The sequence below is a fragment of the Chiloscyllium punctatum genome, chromosome 38, assembly GCF_047496795.1.
Source record: "Chiloscyllium punctatum isolate Juve2018m chromosome 38, sChiPun1.3, whole genome shotgun sequence".
NCBI classification, from domain to species: domain Eukaryota; kingdom Metazoa; phylum Chordata; class Chondrichthyes; order Orectolobiformes; family Hemiscylliidae; genus Chiloscyllium; species Chiloscyllium punctatum.
In genome coordinates, this window is record NC_092776.1 from 62,358,000 (window position 1) to 62,372,340 (window position 14,341).

A 14,341-nucleotide genomic window follows, 5' to 3' on the forward strand; every position below is an offset into this window, starting at 1 on the left:
TACATTGATAGAGTTGATTCAGTCTACTCTTCCCTGGGTGTGTTACATTGAAAGATTGGGGTCAGTCTGCACTTCGCTGGGTGTGATACATTGACAGAGTGGGGTCAGTCTGCTCTTCGCTGGGTGTGTTACATTGACAGGGGGGGGTCAGTCTGCTCTTCCCTGGGTGTGTGACATTGACAGAATGGGGTCAGACTGCTCTTCCCTGGATGTGTTACATTGACAGAGTGGGATCAGTCTGCTCTTCCCTGGGTGGGTTACATTGACAGAGTGGGGTCAGTCTGCTCTTCCCTGGGTGTGTTACACTGACAGAGTGGGGTCAGTCTGCTCTTCCCTGGGTGTGTTACATTGACAGAGTGGGGTCAGTCTGCTCTTCACTGGGTGTGTTACATTCACAGAGTGGGGCCAGTCTGCTCTTCACTGGGTGTGTTACATTGACAGAGGGGGGTCAGTCTGCTCTTCCTTGGGTGTGTTACATTGACAGAGTGGTGTCAGTCTGCTCTTCACTGGGTGTGTTACATTGACAGAGTGGGGTCAGTCTGCTATTCACTGGGTGTGTTACACTCACAGAGTTGGGTCAGTCTGCCCTTCCCTGGGTGGGTTACATTGTCAGAGTGGGGTCAGTCTGCTCTTCCCTGCGTGGGTTACATTGTCAGAGTGGGGTCAGTCTGCTCTTCCCTGGGTGGGTTACATTGACAGAGTGGGGTCAGTCTGCTCTTTCCTGGTTGGGTTACATTGACATAGTGGGTTTTGTCTGCTCTTCCCTAGGTGTGTTACATTGACAGAGTGGGGTCAATCTGCTCATCCCTGGGTGTGTTACATTGACAGAGTGGGGTCAGTCTGCTCTTCCCTGGGTGTGTTACATTGACAGAGTGGGGTCAGTCTGCTCTTCCCTGGGTGTGTTATATTGACAGAGTGGGGTCAGTCTGCTCTTCCCTGGGTGTGCTACATTGATAGAGTTGATTCAGTCTACTCTTCCCTGGGTGTGTTACATTGAAAGAGTGGGGTCAGTCTGCTCTTCGCTGGGTGTGTTACATTGACAGAGTGGGGTCAGTCTGCTCTTCGCTGGGTGTGTTACATTGACAGAGTGGGGTCAGTCTGCTCTTCCCTGGGTGTGTTACATTGACAGAGTGGGGTCAGTCTGCTCTTCCCTGGGTGTGTTACATTGACAGAGTGGGATCAGTCTGCTCTTCCCTGGGTGGGTTACATTGACAGAGTGGGGTCAGTCTGCTCTTCACTGGTTGTGTTACACTGACAGAGTGGGGTCAGTCTGCTCTTCCCTGGGTGTGTTACACTGACAGAGTGGGGTCAGTCTGCTCTTCCCTGGGTGTGTTACATTCACTGAGTGGGGCCAGTCTGCTCTTCACTGGGTGTGTTACATTCACAGAGTGGGGTCAGTCTGCTCTTCCTTGGGTGTGTTACATTTACAGAGTGGGGTCAGTCTGCTCTTCACTGGGTGTGTTACATTGACAGAGTGGGGTCAGTCTGCTCTTCACTGGGTGTGTTACATTCACAGAGTGGGGCCAGTCTGCTCTTCACTGGGTGTGTTACATTCACAGAGTGGAGTCAGTCTGCTCTTCCCTGGGTGTGTTACATTCACAGAGTGGGGCCAGTCTGCTCTTCACTGGGTGTGTTACATTGACAGAGTGGGGTCAGTCTGATCTTCCCTGGGTGTGTTACATTGACAGAGTGGGGCCAGTCTGCTCTTCCCTGGGTGTGTTACATTCACAGAGTGGGGTCAGTCTGCCCTTCCCTGGGTGGGTTACATTGTCAGAGTGAGGTCCGTCTGCTCGTCCCTGGGTGGGTTACATTGTCAGAGTGGGGTCAGTCTGCTCTTCCCTGGGTGTGTTACATTGACAGAGTGGGGTCAGTCTGCTCTTCCCTGGGTGCGTGACATTGACAGAGTGGGGTCTGTCTGCTCTTCCCTGGGTGTGTTACATTGACAGAGTGGGGTCAGTCTGCTCTTCCCTGGGTGGGTTACATTGACAGAGTGGGGTCAGTCTGCCCTTCCCTGGGTGGGTTACATTGTCAGAGTGGGGTCAGTCTGCTCTTCCCTGGGTGGGTTACATTGTCAGATTGGGGTCAGTCTGCTCTTCCCTGGGTGGGTTACATTGACAGAGTGGGGTCAGTGTGTTCTTCCCTGGGTGTGTTATATTGACAGAGTGGGGTCAGTCTGCTCTTCCCTGGGTGTGTTATATTGACAGAGTGGGGTCAGTCTGCTCTTCCCTGGGTGTGTTACATTGACAGAATGGGGTCTGTCTGCTCTTCCCTGGGTGTGTTACATTGACAGAGTTGGGTCAGTCTGCTCTTCCCTGGGTGTGTTACATTGACAGAATGGGGTCTGTCTGCTCTTCCCTGGGTGTGTTACAATGACAGAGTGGGGTCAGTCTGCTCTTCCCTGGGTGTGTTACATTGACAGAGTGGGGTCAGTCTGCTCTTCCCTGGGTGTGTTATCTTGACAGAGTGGGGTCAGTCTGCTCTTCCCTGGGTGTGCTACATTGATAGAGTTGATTCAGTCTACTCTTCCCTGGGTGTGTTACATTGAAAGAGTGGGGTCAGTCTGCTCTTCGCTGGGTGTGTTACATTGACAGAGTGGGGTCAGTCTGCTCTTCGCTGGGTGTGTTACATTGACAGAGTGGGGTCAGTCTGCTCTTCCCTGGGTGTGTTACATTGACAGAATGGGGTCAGACTGCTCTTCCCTGGGTGTGTTACATTGACAGAGTGGGATCAGTCTGCTCTTCCCTGGGTGTGTTACATTCACAGAGTGGGGCCAGTCTGCTCTTCACTGGGTGTGTTACATTGACAGAGGGGGGTCAGTCTGCTCTTCCTTGGGTGTGTTACATTGACAGAGTGGTGTCAGTCTGCTCTTCACTGGGTGTGTTACATTGACAGAGTGGGGTCAGTCTGCTATTCACTGGGTGTGTTACACTCACAGAGTTGGGTCAGTCTGCCCTTCCCTGGGTGGGTTACATTGTCAGAGTGGGGTCAGTCTGCTCTTCCCTGGGTGGGTTACATTGTCAGAGTGGGGTCAGTCTGCTCTTCCCTGGGTGGGTTACATTAACAGAGTGGGGTCAGTCTGCTCTACCCTGGTTGGGTTACATTGACATAGTGGGTTTTGTCTGCTCTTCCCTAGGTGTGTTACATTGACAGAGTGGGGTCAATCTGCTCATCTCTGGGTGTGTTACATTGACAGAGTGGGGTCAGTCTGCTCTTCCCTGGGTGTGTTACATTGACAGAGTGGGGTCAGTCTGCTCTTCCCTGGGTGTGTTATATTGACAGAGTGGGGTCAGTCTGCTCTTCCCTGGGTGTGCTACATTGATAGAGTTGATTCAGTCTACTCTTCCCTGGGTGTGTTACATTGAAAGAGTGGGGTCAGTCTGCTCTTCGCTGGGTGTATTACATTCACAGAGTGGGGCCAGTCTGCTCTTCCCTGGGTGTGTTACATTGACAGAGTGGGGTCAGTCTGCTCTTCGCTGGGTGTGTTACATTGACAGAGTGGGGTCAGTCTGCTCTTCCCTCGGTGTTTTACATTGACAGAGTGGGGTCAGTCTGCTCTTCCCTGGGTGTGTTACATTGACAGAGTGGGATCAGTCTGCTCTTCCCTGGGTGGGTTACATTGACAGAGTGGGGTCAGTCTGCTCTTCCCTGGGTGTGTTACACTGACAGAGTGGGGTCAGTCTGCTCTTCACTGGGTGTGTTACATTCACAGAGTGGGGCCAGTCTGCTCTTCAGTGGGTGTGTTACATTCACAGAGTGGGGTCAGTCTGCTCTTCCTTGGGTGTGTTACATTTACAGAGTTGGGTCAGTCTGCTCTTCACTGGGTGTGTTACATTGACAGAGTGGGGTCAGTCTGCTCTTCACTGGGTGTGTTACATTCACAGAGTGGGGCCAGTCTGCTCTTCACTGGGTGTGTTACATTCACAGAGTGGAGTCAGTCTGCTCTTCCCTGGGTGTGTTACATTCACAGAGTGGGGCCAGTCTGCTCTTCCCTGGGTGTGTTACATTCACAGAGTGGGGTCAGTCTGCCCTTCCCTGGGTGGGTTACATTGTCAGAGTGGGGTCCGTCTGCTCTTCCCTGGGTGGGTTACATTGTCAGAGTGGGGTCAGTCTGCTCTTCCCTGGGTGTGTTACATTGACAGAGTGGGGTCAGTCTGCTCTTCCCTGGGTGCGTGACATTGACAGAGTGGGGTCAGTCTGCTCTTCCCTGGGTGTGTTACATTGACAGAGTGGGGTCAGTCTGCTCTTCCCTGGGTGTGCGACATTGATAGAGTTGATTCAGTCTACTCTTCCCTGGGTGTGTTACATTGAAAGAGTGGGGTCAGTCTGCTCTTCGCTGGGTGTGTTACATTGACAGAGTGGGATCAGTCTGCTCTTCCCTGGGTGGGTTACATTGACAGAGTGGGGTCAGTCTGCTCTTCCCTGGGTGTGTTACACTGACAGAGTGGGGTCAGTCTGCTCTTCCCTGGGTGTGTTACATTGACAGAGTGGGGTCAGTCTGCTCTTCACTGGGTGTGTTACATTCACAGAGTGGGGCCAGTCTGCTCTTCACTGGGTGTGTTACATTGACAGAGGGGGGTCAGTCTGCTCTTCCTTGGGTGTGTTACATTGACAGAGTGGTGTCAGTCTGCTCTTCACTGGGTGTGTTACATTGACAGAGTGGGGTCAGTCTGCTATTCACTGGGTGTGTTACACTCACAGAGTTGGGTCAGTCTGCCCTTCCCTGGGTGGGTTACATTGTCAGAGTGGGGTCAGTCTGCTCTTCCCTGGGTGGGTTACATTGACAGAGTGGGGTCAGTCTGCTCTTTCCTGGTTGGGTTACATTGACATAGTGGGTTTTGTCTGCTCTTCCCTAGGTGTGTTACATTGACAGAGTGGGGTCAATCTGCTCATCCCTGGGTGTGTTACATTGACAGAGTGGGGTCAGTCTGCTCTTCCCTGGGTGTGTTACATTGACAGAGTGGGGTCAGTCTGCTCTTCCCTGGGTGTGTTATATTGACAGAGTGGGGTCAGTCTGCTCTTCCCTGGGTGTGCTACATTGATAGAGTTGATTCAGTCTACTCTTCCCTGGGTGTGTTACATTGAAAGAGTGGGGTCAGTCTGCTCTTCGCTGGGTGTGTTACATTGACAGAGTGGGGTCAGTCTGCTCTTCGCTGGGTGTGTTACATTGACAGAGTGGGGTCAGTCTGCTCTTCGCTGGGTGTGTTACATTGACAGAGTGGGGTCAGTCTGCTCTTCCCTGGGTGTGTTACATTGACAGAGTGGGATCAGTCTGCTCTTCCCTGGGTGGGTTACATTGACAGAGTGGGGTCAGTCTGCTCTTCACTGGTTGTGTTACACTGACAGAGTGGGGTCAGTCTGCTCTTCCCTGGGTGTGTTACACTGACAGAGTGGGGTCAGTCTGCTCTTCCCTGGGTGTGTTACATTCACTGAGTGGGGCCAGTCTGCTCTTCACTGGGTGTGTTACATTCACAGAGTGGGGTCAGTCTGCTCTTCCTTGGGTGTGTTACATTTACAGAGTGGGGTCAGTCTGCTCTTCACTGGGTGTGTTACATTGACAGAGTGGGGTCAGTCTGCTCTTCACTGGGTGTGTTACATTCACAGAGTGGGGCCAGTCTGCTCTTCACTGGGTGTGTTACATTCACAGAGTGGAGTCAGTCTGCTCTTCCCTGGGTGTGTTACATTCACAGAGTGGGGCCAGTCTGCTCTTCACTGGGTGTGTTACATTGACAGAGTGGGGTCAGTCTGATCTTCCCTGGGTGTGTTACATTGACAGAGTGGGGCCAGTCTGCTCTTCCCTGGGTGTGTTACATTCACAGAGTGGGGTCAGTCTGCCCTTCCCTGGGTGGGTTACATTGTCAGAGTGAGGTCCGTCTGCTCGTCCCTGGGTGGGTTACATTGTCAGAGTGGGGTCAGTCTGCTCTTCCCTGGGTGTGTTACATTGACAGAGTGGGGTCAGTCTGCTCTTCCCTGGGTGCGTGACATTGACAGAGTGGGGTCTGTCTGCTCTTCCCTGGGTGTGTTACATTGACAGAGTGGGGTCAGTCTGCTCTTCCCTGGGTGGGTTACATTGACAGAGTGGGGTCAGTCTGCCCTTCCCTGGGTGGGTTACATTGTCAGAGTGGGGTCAGTCTGCTCTTCCCTGGGTGGGTTACATTGTCAGATTGGGGTCAGTCTGCTCTTCCCTGGGTGGGTTACATTGACAGAGTGGGGTCAGTGTGTTCTTCCCTGGGTGTGTTATATTGACAGAGTGGGGTCAGTCTGCTCTTCCCTGGGTGTGTTATATTGACAGAGTGGGGTCAGTCTGCTCTTCCCTGGGTGTGTTGCATTGACAGAATGGGGTCTGTCTGCTCTTCCCTGGGTGTGTTACATTGACAGAGTTGGGTCAGTCTGCTCTTCCCTGGGTGTGTTACATTGACAGAATGGGGTCTGTCTGCTCTTCCCTGGGTGTGTTACAATGACAGAGTGGGGTCAGTCTGCTCTTCCCTGGGTGTGTTACATTGACAGAGTGGGGTCAGTCTGCTCTTCCCTGGGTGTGTTATCTTGACAGAGTGGGGTCAGTCTGCTCTTCCCTGGGTGTGCTACATTGATAGAGTTGATTCAGTCTACTCTTCCCTGGGTGTGTTACATTGAAAGAGTGGGGTCAGTCTGCTCTTCGCTGGGTGTGTTACATTGACAGAGTGGGGTCAGTCTGCTCTTCGCTGGGTGTGTTACATTGACAGAGTGGGGTCAGTCTGCTCTTCCCTGGGTGTGTTACATTGACAGAATGGGGTCAGACTGCTCTTCCCTGGGTGTGTTACATTGACAGAGTGGGATCAGTCTGCTCTTCCCTGGGTGTGTTACATTCACAGAGTGGGGCCAGTCTGCTCTTCACTGGGTGTGGTACATTGACAGAGGGGGGTCAGTCTGCTCTTCCTTGGGTGTGTTACATTGACAGAGTGGTGTCAGTCTGCTCTTCACTGGGTGTGTTACATTGACAGAGTGGGGTCAGTCTGCTATTCACTGGGTGTGTTACACTCACAGAGTTGGGTCAGTCTGCCCTTCCCTGGGTGGGTTACATTGTCAGAGTGGGGTCAGTCTGCTCTTCCCTGGGTGGGTTACATTGTCAGAGTGGGGTCAGTCTGCTCTTCCCTGGGTGGGTTACATTTACAGAGTTGGGTCAGTCTGCTCTTCACTGGGTGTGTTACATTGACAGAGTGGGGTCAGTCTGCTCTTCACTGGGTGTGTTACATTGACAGAGTGGGGTCAGTCTGCTCTTCCCTGGGTGTGTTACACTGACAGAGTGGGGTCAGTCTGCTCTTCACTGGGTGTGTTACATTCACAGAGTGGGGCCAGTCTGCTCTTCAGTGGGTGTGTTACATTCACAGAGTGGGGTCAGTCTGCTCTTCCTTGGGTGTGTTACATTTACAGAGTTGGGTCAGTCTGCTCTTCACTGGGTGTGTTACATTGACAGAGTGGGGTCAGTCTGCTCTTCACTGGGTGTGTTACATTCACAGAGTGGGGCCAGTCTGCTCTTCACTGGGTGTGTTACATTCACAGAGTGGAGTCAGTCTGCTCTTCCCTGGGTGTGTTACATTCACAGAGTGGGGCCAGTCTGCTCTTCCCTGGGTGTGTTACATTCACAGAGTGGGGCCAGTCTGCTCTTCCCTGGGTGGGTTACATTGTCAGAGTGGGGTCCGTCTGCTCTTCCCTGGGTGGGTTACATTGTCAGAGTGGGGTCAGTCTGCTCTTCCCTGGGTGTGTTACATTGACAGAGTGGGGTCAGTCTGCTCTTCCCTGGGTGCGTGACATTGACAGAGTGGGGTCAGTCTGCTCTTCCCTGGGTGTGTTACATTGACAGAGTGGGGTCAGTCTGCTCTTCCCTGGGTGTGCGACATTGATAGAGTTGATTCAGTCTACTCTTCCCTGGGTGTGTTACATTGAAAGAGTGGGGTCAGTCTGCTCTTCGCTGGGTGTGTTACATTGACAGAGTGGGATCAGTCTGCTCTTCCCTGGGTGGGTTACATTGACAGAGTGGGGTCAGTCTGCTCTTCCCTGGGTGTGTTACACTGACAGAGTGGGGTCAGTCTGCTCTTCCCTGGGTGTGTTACATTGACAGAGTGGGGTCAGTCTGCTCTTCACTGGGTGTGTTACATTCACAGAGTGGGGCCAGTCTGCTCTTCACTGGGTGTGTTACATTGACAGAGGGGGGTCAGTCTGCTCTTCCTTGGGTGTGTTACATTGACAGAGTGGTGTCAGTCTGCTCTTCACTGGGTGTGTTACATTGACAGAGTGGGGTCAGTCTGCTATTCACTGGGTGTGTTACACTCACAGAGTTGGGTCAGTCTGCCCTTCCCTGGGTGGGTTACATTGTCAGAGTGGGGTCAGTCTGCTCTTCCCTGCGTGGGTTACATTGTCAGAGTGGGGTCAGTCTGCTCTTCCCTGGGTGGGTTACATTGACAGAGTGGGGTCAGTCTGCTCTTTCCTGGTTGGGTTACATTGACATAGTGGGTTTTGTCTGCTCTTCCCTAGGTGTGTTACATTGACAGAGTGGGGTCAATCTGCTCATCCCTGGGTGTGTTACATTGACAGAGTGGGGTCAGTCTGCTCTTCCCTGGGTGTGTTACATTGACAGAGTGGGGTCAGTCTGCTCTTCCCTGGGTGTGTTATATTGACAGAGTGGGGTCAGTCTGCTCTTCCCTGGGTGTGCTACATTGATAGAGTTGATTCAGTCTACTCTTCCCTGGGTGTGTTACATTGAAAGAGTGGGGTCCGTCTGCTCTTCGCTGGGTGTGTTACATTGACAGAGTGGGGTCAGTCTGCTCTTCGCTGGGTGTGTTACATTGACAGAGTGGGGTCAGTCTGCTCTTCCCTGGGTGTGTTACATTGACAGAGTGGGGTCAGTCTGCTCTTCCCTGGGTGTGTTACATTGACAGAGTGGGATCAGTCTGCTCTTCCCTGGGTGGGTTACATTGACAGAGTGGGGTCAGTCTGCTCTTCACTGGTTGTGTTACACTGACAGAGTGGGGTCAGTCTGCTCTTCCCTGGGTGTGTTACACTGACAGAGTGGGGTCAGTCTGCTCTTCCCTGGGTGTGTTACATTCACTGAGTGGGGCCAGTCTGCTCTTCACTGGGTGTGTTACATTCACAGAGTGGGGTCAATCTGCTCATCCCTGGGTGTGTTACATTGTCAGAGTGGGGTCAGTCTGCTCTACCCTGGTTGGGTTACATTGACATAGTGGGTTTTGTCTGCTCTTCCCTAGGTGTGTTACATTGACAGAGTGGGGTCAATCTGCTCATCTCTGGGTGTGTTACATTGACAGAGTGGGGTCAGTCTGCTCTTCCCTGGGTGTGTTACATTGACAGAGTGGGGTCAGTCTGCTCTTCCCTGGGTGTGTTATATTGACAGAGTGGGGTCAGTCTGCTCTTCCCTGGGTGTGCTACATTGATAGAGTTGATTCAGTCTACTCTTCCCTGGGTGTGTTACATTGAAAGAGTGGGGTCAGTCTGCTCTTCGCTGGGTGTATTACATTCACAGAGTGGGGCCAGTCTGCTCTTCCCTGGGTGTGTTACATTGACAGAGTGGGGTCAGTCTGCTCTTCGCTGGGTGTGTTACATTGACAGAGTGGGGTCAGTCTGCTCTTCCCTCGGTGTTTTACATTGACAGAGTGGGGTCAGTCTGCTCTTCCCTGGGTGTGTTACATTGACAGAGTGGGATCAGTCTGCTCTTCCCTGGGTGGGTTACATTGACAGAGTGGGGTCAGTCTGCTCTTCCCTGGGTGTGTTACACTGACAGAGTGGGGTCAGTCTGCTCTTCACTGGGTGTGTTACATTCACAGAGTGGGGCCAGTCTGCTCTTCAGTGGGTGTGTTACATTCACAGAGTGGGGTCAGTCTGCTCTTCCTTGGGTGTGTTACATTTACAGAGTTGGGTCAGTCTGCTCTTCACTGGGTGTGTTACATTGACAGAGTGGGGTCAGTCTGCTCTTCACTGGGTGTGTTACATTCACAGAGTGGGGCCAGTCTGCTCTTCACTGGGTGTGTTACATTCACAGAGTGGAGTCAGTCTGCTCTTCCCTGGGTGTGTTACATTCACAGAGTGGGGCCAGTCTGCTCTTCCCTGGGTGTGTTACATTCACAGAGTGGGGTCAGTCTGCCCTTCCCTGGGTGGGTTACATTGTCAGAGTGGGGTCCGTCTGCTCTTCCCTGGGTGGGTTACATTGTCAGAGTGGGGTCAGTCTGCTCTTCCCTGGGTGTGTTACATTGACAGAGTGGGGTCAGTCTGCTCTTCCCTGGGTGCGTGACATTGACAGAGTGGGGTCAGTCTGCTCTTCCCTGGGTGTGTTACATTGACAGAGTGGGGTCAGTCTGCTCTTCCCTGGGTGCGTGACATTGACAGAGTGTGGTCAGTCTGCTCTTCCCTGGGTGCGTGACATTGACAGAGTGGGGTCAGTCTGCTCTTCCCTGGGTGTGTTACATTGACAGAGAGGGGTCAGTCTGCCCTTCCCTGGGTGCGTGACATTGACAGAGTGGGGTCAGTCTGCTCTTCCCTGGGTGTGTTACATTGACAGAGTGAGGTCACTCTGCTCTTCCCTGGGTGTGTTACATTGACAGAATGGGGTCTGTCTGCTCTTCCCTGGGAGTGTTACAATGACAGAGTGGGGTCAGTCTGCTCTTCCCTGGGTGTGTTACATTGACAGAGTGGGGTCAGTCTGCTCTTCCCTGGGTGTGTTATAATGACAGAGTGGGGTCAGTCTGCTCATCGCTGGGTGTGCTACATTGATAGAGTTGATTCAGTCTACTCTTCCCTGGGTGTGTTACATTGAAAGAGTGGGGTCAGTCTGATCTTCGCTGGGTGTGTTACATTGACAGAGTGGGGTCAGTCTGCTCTTCGCTGGGAGTGTTACATTGACAGAGTGGGGTCAGTCTGCACTTCCCGGGGTGTGTTACATTGACAGAGTGGGGTCAGTCTGCTCTTCCCTGGGTGTGTTACGTTGACAGAGTGGGATCAGTCCGCTCTTCCCTGGGTGTGTTACACTGACAGAGTGGGGTCAGTCTGCTCTTCCCTGGGTGTGTTACATTGACAGAGTGGGGTCAGTCTGCTCTTCACTGGGTGTGTTACATTCACAGAGTGGGGCCAGTCTGCTCCTCACTGGGTGTGTTACATTCACAGAGTGGGGTCAGTCTGCTCTTCCTTGGGTGTGTTACATTGACAGAGTGGGGTCTGTCTGCTCTTCACTGGGTGTGTTACATTTTCAGAGTGGGGTCAGTCTGCTCTTCACTGGGTGTGTTACATTCACAGAGTGGGGTCAGTCTGATCTTCCCTGGGTGTGTTACATTGACAGAGTGGGGCCAGTCTGCTCTTCCCTGGGTGTGTTACATTCACAGAGTGGAGTCAGTCTGCTCTTCCCTGGGTGTGTTACATTGACAGAGTGGGGTCAGTCTGCTCTTCCCTGGGTGGGTTACATTGACAGAGTGGGGTCAGTCTGCCCTTCCCTGGGTGGGTTACTTTGTCAGAGTGGGGTCAGTCTGCTCTTCCCTGGGTGGGTTACATTGTCATAGTGGGGTCAGTCTGCTCTTCCCTGGGTGGGTAACATTGACAGAGTGGGGTCAGTCTGCTCTTCCCTGGGTGGGTTACATTGACATAGTGGGTTCAGTCTGCTCTTCCCTGGGTGTGTTACATTGACAGAGTCGGGTCAATCTGCTCTTCCCTGGGTGTGTTACATTGACAGAGTGGGGTCAGTCTGCTCTTCCCTGGGTGTGTTACATTGACAGAGTGGGGTCAGTCTGCTTTTCCCTGGGTGTGTTATATTGACAGAGTGGGGTCAGTCTGCTCTTCCCTGGGTGTGTCATATTGACAGAGTGGGGTCAGTCTGCTCTTCCCTGGGTGTGTTACATTGACAGAATGGGGTCTGTCTGCTCTTCCCTGGGTGTGTTACATTGACAGAGTTGGGTCAGTCTCTTCTTCCCTGGGTGTGTTACATTGACAGAATGGGGTCTGTCTGCTCTTCCCTGCGTGTGTTACAATGACAGAGTGGGGTCAGTCTGCTCTTCCCTGGGTGTGTTACATTGACAGAGTGGGGTCAGTCTGCTCTTCCCTGGGTGTGTTATATTGACAGAGTGGGGTCAGTCTGCTCTTCCCTGGGTGTGCTACATTGATAGAGTTGATTCAGTCTACTCTTCCCTGCGTGTGTTACATTGAAAGAGTGGGGTCAGTCTGCTCTTCGCTGGGTGTGTTACATTGACAGAGTGGGATCAGTCTGCTCTTCGTTGGGTGTGTTACATTGACAGAGTGGGGTCAGTCTGCTCTTCCCTGGGTGTGTTACATTGAAAGAATGGGGTCAGTCTGCTCTTCCCTGGGTGTGTTACATTCACAGAGTGGGATCAGTCTGCTCTTCCCTGGGTGGGTTACATTCACAGAGTGGAGTCAGTCTGCTCTTCCCTGGGTGTGTTACATTCACAGAGTGGGGCCAGTCTGCTCTTCCCTGAGTGTGTTACATTGACAGAGTGGGGTCAGTCTGATCTTCCCTGGGTGTGTTACATTGACAGAGTGGGGTCAGTCTGCTCTTCCCTGGGTGTGTTACATTCACAGAGTGGAGTCAGTCTGCTCTTCCCTGGGTGTGTTACATTGACAGAGTGGGGTCAGTCTGCTCTTCCCTGGGTGGGTTACATTGACAGAGTGGGGTCAGTCTGCTCTTCGTTGGGTGTGTTACATTGACAGAGTGGGGTCAGTCTGCTCTTCCCTGGGTGTGTTACATTGAAAGAATGGGGTCAGTCTGCTCTTCCCTGGGTGTGTTACATTGACAGAGTGGGATCAGTCTGCTCTTCCCTGGGTGGGTTACATTCACAGAGTGGAGTCAGTCTGCTCTTCCCTGGGTGTGTTACATTCACAGAGTGGGGCCAGTCTGCTCTTCCCTGAGTGTGTTACATTGACAGAGTGGGGTCAGTCTGATCTTCCCTGGGTGTGTTACATTGACAGAGTGGGGTCAGTCTGCTCTTCCCTGGGTGTGTTACATTCACAGAGTGGAGTCAGTCTGCTCTTCCCTGGGTATGTTACATTGACAGAGTGGGGTCAGTCTGCTCTTCCCTGGGTGGGTTACATTGACAGAGTGGGGTCAGTCTGCCCTTCCCTGGGTGGGTTACATTGTCAGAGTGGGGTCAGTCTGCTCTTCCCTGGGTGGGGTACATTGTCAGAGTGGGGTCAGTCTGCTCTTCCCTGGGTGGGTTACATTGACAGAGTGGGTTCAGTCTGCTCTTCCCTGGGTGTGTTACATTGACAGAGTGGGGTCAATCTGCTCTTCCCTGGGTGTGTTACATTGACAGAGTGGGGTCAGTCTGCTCTTCCCTGGGCGTGTTACATTGACAGAGTGGGATCAGTCTGCTCTTCCCTGGGTGTGTTATATTGACAGAGTGGGGTCAGTCTGCTCTTCTCTGGGTGTGTAATATTGACAGAGTGGGGTCAGTCTGCTCTTCCCTGGGTGTGTTACATTGACAGAATGGGGTCTGTCTGCTCTTCCCTGGGTGTGTTACATTGACAGAGTTGGGTCAGTCTGCTCTTCCCTGGGTGTGTTACATTGACAGAATGGGGTCTGTCTGCTCTTCCCTGGGTGGGTTACATTGACAGAGTGTGGTCAGTCTGCTCTTCCCTGGGTGTGCTACATTGATAGAGTTGATTCAGTCTACTCTTCCCTGCGTGTGTTACATTGAAAGAGTGGGGTCAGTCTGCTCTTCGCTGGGTGTGTTACATTGACAGAGTGGGGTCAGTCTGCTCTTCGCTGGGTGGGTTACATTGACAGAGTGGGGTCAGTCTGCTCTTTCCTGGGTGTGTTACAGTGACAGAGTGGGGTCAGTCTGCTCTTCCCTGGGTGTGTTACATTGACAGTGTGGCGTCAGTCTGCTCTTCACTGGGTGTGTTACATTCACAGAGTGGGGCCAGTCTGCTCTTCACTGGGTGTGTTACATTGACAGAGGGGGGTCAGTCTGCTCTTCCTTGGGTGTGTTACATTGACAGAGTGGTGTCAGTCTGCTCTTCACTGGGTGTGTTACATTGACAGAGTGGGGTCAGTCTGCTCTTCCCTGGGTGTGTAATATTGACAGAGTGGGGTCAGTCTGCTCTTCCGTGGGTGTGTTATATTGACAGAGTGGGGTCAGTCTGCTCTTCCCTGGGTGTGTTACATTGACAGAATGGGGTCTGTCTGCTCTTCCCTGGGTGTGTTACATTGACAGAGTTGGGTCAGTCTGCTCTTCCCTGGGTGTGTTACATTGACAGAATGGGGTCTGTCTGCTCTTCCCTGGGTGTGTTACAATGACAGAGTGGGGTCAGTCTGCTCTTCCCTGGGTGTGTTACATTGACAGAGTGGGGTCAG